The 4718-nt window shown below is 41.5% G+C and overlaps 1 protein-coding gene and 1 long non-coding RNA gene across 8 annotated transcripts in view; one reads left to right on the top strand and one right to left on the bottom strand.

Annotated features, from left to right (window-relative positions):
• LOC119468004 overlaps window positions 1-422 on the bottom strand; it is a 23660-nt gene extending 23238 nt beyond the window's left edge. The window contains exon 1 of the long non-coding RNA XR_005196642.1: window positions 412-422. This is a non-coding gene — a long non-coding RNA (uncharacterized LOC119468004). The remainder of the gene's footprint in view (window positions 1-411) is intronic.
• SORBS2 (sorbin and SH3 domain containing 2) overlaps window positions 1-4718 on the top strand; it is a 390878-nt gene that overhangs the window by 116961 nt on the left and 269199 nt on the right. The window lies entirely within an intron of this gene.

Below are 4718 nucleotides of genomic sequence, written 5' to 3'. Positions count from 1 at the left end.
GGAAGGCAGGAAGGCAGGAAGGAAGGAAGGAAAAAAAGAAAATGTTCTTTTAAAACTTGGGCTTAATTCTGAACCATCAGAATCTTCATTTGTGGGACCGTTTTCCTGATATTTTTAAAAAGTTTACCTTTCATAAATGTGTGTCCATTTGAATTTTTATTTGCATTCAAGTTGATTTTCTGGTTTCAAAATCAGAGTCACAGCAGTTGTTGACACGGAAAAAAAATTTGCCAAAGCAAAAGTTGGTATGGTGTGCCGTGGGATTTCATGAGTTAAAAGTTACATTCCTTGTTCAATAACTTTTACTTCTCTTTTATTCCATGATATTCGGGGTTCTGTGGCTAAAGGTACTCAGGAACTTGCAGGTTGCCTTTCCCTAGAATACTCTTGAACCAGAATCAGCATGGGGACCACTACAGACCTGACCTGGATCTCAGAGCCCTTATGAAGAAATCATTACCACACATCCCGTTCTCCGCCTCCATTCCACTGTACTCATATGATTTGGGAGTATCTGAGGCTGGAACTTAAAGCGTAATTTTCAAGGAGTCTCTGAGTCTACTGAATTTTTGGGGTGGCCCCAATCCCAATCCATGACTTGGGGACAAATTGGGGGGTTCTTAAATTTCTGGGCAAGTTCAGATTCCACAGTGTAGGCCAGGTCAGCCCTGCGTCTTGGCATGAATCTGAGAAGCCTGTGGAATGCCAAAGGACTCATAGCTCTGATCTGAGACATGCTCTTTGCTCTTTGATGAGACTAGCCATCAGAAATGATAGTAGAAAAATCTGAGTGCTTGGCTATTAAGCCAGTTTCTGCCTGATGAACAGATCTCCTTAGATGTGAGCCCAGCGCTTCTTCAGTTCATTCTAGGGCCCTGGGGTACAATTTATGGCTTGGAATAACTCAGTGCTAAGCTGTCTGCAGGGTTTAAATTGTCACATTCCTTCTGGAGTCAAGGTTGCTATAATCGTCTACAGCAGCTCTGGGAAGGGCCACAGGGTGGAGTGGAATTTCGCACATGCCATACGCGGCTTACTCATCCTGTGAGATCTGGCTTGGACGTGCTGCAGTTGGGAGGAGAGGAGGAGATGTGTCTGGATGATACAATCACGGGGACCCCAGACCTGCAAGGATGAATTCCGAGCTATAATTGTTCGCCGTTGACGCACGTGCTCAGCTTGGTTTTCTGGTCCCGGGATTTCAGCACTCAGCAGTCACCTCCCCGCTGGGCACGGTGAGAATTTGGTGTACCAATTCAAAAGATACTGAGGGCATTTTAAAAGGAAACCAATGCAGTCCATTTTCTCCAACCCCAAAGAAAGTATCCACTCACTGGGGAGAAATAACAAAATTAGATTTTGATTTCTTATCGTAGAACAAAGGTTTTTCTATTAATCGAGGCTCAAATACAAAGTGGTAAAAAGAATTAAAACACTTTATCAACATTGAATGTATTATTAAACACAAGATACTGTAAGTTTTGGGGACAGAATTTATCCAAATTTTATCCTTTGCCATCTTTTATTATTAAAAAATCTTCTATCACCACTCCTGCCACACCAAAGAATCCCCCAGGGAGCATGATCCCTAGTGAGTCACGTTTCTGTTCTGGATATCCCCATCAACAGAAGGCGTTGTCATTCTTTACTTCCCCTAGTTTTTATCTGACAAATAGGACTTTTTCTCTACATTTAATATCATAAATAAAATTTTCAAACACAAATGCCCTTGGAGACTGAATCATAAACGCATTCTCCTCCTTCCCCCCTCACCCAAAGTTTCCTTGGTTTGAATTACAAGCCCGGGGGAAAGAAATAGCAATCTACCTTGATTAATGGAGCACTCAGCAGAGGCCCGCGCTCCCTATTCTCTGCCTTGCTTTCTACCTCGCTGAATAAATGTACACCATTATCTCAATCTCACTTCAGCCTTTACCAGTGAAATTGTCAGAATTGCCACTGCCCTTTTGGTTAGCCTTAACCAAATGATATTCTCAGTCACATTTTAAGTCAGGTTTGTGAAAGTATAATTTATATACAGCATTCACTGTTTTTAGGAGTACAGATATATGAATTTTGAAAAATGTGTCAAATTTTAGAACTTCCAACATATCAACGTACAGAAAATTTCCGTCACTTCAAAAAGGGTCCTTGGCCTATTCAGTCGATTTTCTTCCTGACCCCAGCCCCTGACAAATCCTTATCTGCTTTCTATCCCCATAGTTTTGTCTTTTCCGGAATGTATTATTAATGGGAACATGCAGTATGTAGCCTTTCGGGTCTGGCTTCGCTCACTGACATGCATTTGAGATGCATCCACTTGTTGCAGCTCTCAGTGGCCTCTTCTTTTTTGTTGCTGAGTAGCTGTCTGTTGTATGGATGTACCGTTGTTTCCTTTTTTTTTTTTTAATTGCATTTTAGGTTTTGGGGTACATTTGAAGAACATGCAAGATAGTTGCATAGATACACACATGGCAGTGTGGTTTGCTGCCTTCCTCCCCATCATCTATATCTGGCATTTCTCCCCATGCTATCTCTCCCCAACTCCTCACCCCCCACTGTCCCTCCCCTATTTCCCCCCAACTGACCCCAGTGTGTGATGCTCCCCTCCCTGTGTCCATGTGTTCTCATTGTTCAACACCCACCTAGGAGTGAGAACATGCGGTGTTTGATTTTCTGCTCTTGTGTCAGTTTGCTGAGAAAGATAGTTTCCAGGTTCATCCATGTCCCTACAAAGGACAGAAACTCATCGTTTTTGGTGGCTGCATAATATTCCATGGTGTCTATGTGCCACATTTTCCCTATCCAGTCTATCGTCGATGGGCATTTGGGTTGGTTCCAGGTCTTTGCTATTGTAAACAGTGCTGCAATGAACATTCGTGTGCACGTGTCCTTATAGCAGAACGATTTATAATCCTTTGGATATATACCCAGTAATGGGATTGCTGGGTCAAATGGAATTTCTATTTCTATGTCCTTGAGGAATCGCCACACTGTCTTCCACAATGGTTGAACTAATTTACACTCCCACCAACAGTGTAAAAGCGTTCCTATTTCTCCACATTCTCTCCAGCATCTGTTGTCTCCAGATTTTTTAATGATCGCCATTCTAACTGGCGTGAGATGGTATCTCAATGTTGTTTTGATTTGCATTTCTCTGATGACCAGTGATGATGAGCATTTTTTCATATGTTTGTTGGCCTCATGTATGTCTTCTTTTGTAAAGTATCTGTTCATATCCTTTGCCCACTTTTGAATGGGCTTGTTTGTTTTTTTCTTGTAAATCTGTTTTAGTTCTTTGTAAATTCTGGATATCAGCCCTTTGTCAGATGGGTAAACTGCAAAAATTTTTTCCCATTCTGTTGGTTGCCGATTCACTCTAATGACTGTTTCTTTTGCTATGCAGAAGCTGTGTAGTTTGATTAGGTCCCATTTGTCTATTTTGGCTTTTGTTGTCAATGCTTTTGGTGTTTTGGTCATGAAGTCCTTGCCTATGCCTATGTCCTAAATGGTTTTGCCTAGATTTTCTTCTAGGGTTTTTATGGTGTTAGGTCTTATGTTTAAGTCTTTAATCCATCTGAAGTTTATTTTAGTGTAAGGTGTCAGGAAGGGGTCCAGTTTCTGCTTTCTGCACATGGCTAGCCAGTTTTCCCAACACCATTTATTAAACAGAGAATCCCTTCCCCATTGCCTGTTTTTGTCATGTTTGTCAAAGATCGGATGGTTGTAGATATGTTGTGTTGCCTCCGAGGCCTCTGTTCTGTTCCATTGGTCTATATCTGTGTTTTGGTACCAGTACCATGCTGTTTTGATTACTGTATCCTTGTAGTATAGTTTGAAGTCCGGCAGTGTGATGCCTCCCACTTTATTCTTTTTGCTTAGAATTGACTTGGCTATGCTGTACCATTGTTTCTTTATGTGCTCTCTAGCTGATGGACATTTGAGTTTTTTCTGCGTTTTAGTGATCGTGAATACAGCCTCTATAAACATTCACTTTCAGGTTTTTGTATGTACATATGTTTTCATTTCTCTTGGATAAATATCAAGGAGTGAGACTGCCAGGTGGCATGAAGCTTAACTATATCAGAAACAATTGTCCAAGGAATCTGTACTACTTTGCATCACCACCAGCTGTGAATGAGAGTTCCTGTTGCTCCACATCCTTGTCAGCATTTGATATTATCAGATTTTGTTTTGTTTATATTTTGCCCAATTTAAAGGTATGTAATAGTTTTCATTTGTGTTTTCCTGATAACTAATGGTATGGAGCATTTATCATGTCCTTATTTACCTCTGCATCTTCTCTTTGGTTAAAGTGGCTGTTCAAAGTTTTGGCCTATTTTGCTTATTGTATAGTATTTTAGGTTTGGGGGTATGTGTGAAGAACATGCAGGATTGTTGCATAGGTACATACATGGCAATGTGGTTTGCTGCCTTCCTCCCCATCACCTATATCTGGTATTTCTCCCCATGCTATCCCTCTCCAACTCCCCACCTCCCGTCCCTCCTCTAGGTCCCCCCACAGACCTCAGTGCATGATGCTCCCCTCCTGGTGTCGATGTGTTCTCATTGTTCAGCACCCGCCTATGAGTGAGAACATGCAGTGTTTGATTTTCTGTTCTTGTGTCAGTTTGCTGAGAATGATGGTTTCCAGGTTCATCCATGTCCCTACAAAGGACATGAACTCATGGTTTTTTTATGGCTGCATAGTATTCCAT

Source organism: Cebus imitator, unplaced genomic scaffold (genome assembly GCF_001604975.1).
Source record: "Cebus imitator isolate Cc_AM_T3 unplaced genomic scaffold, Cebus_imitator-1.0 Scaffold365, whole genome shotgun sequence".
Lineage (NCBI taxonomy): Eukaryota > Metazoa > Chordata > Mammalia > Primates > Cebidae > Cebus > Cebus imitator.
Note: the sequence above shows the minus strand (reverse complement) of the source record. Positions and strands in the feature narration are given on the sequence as shown.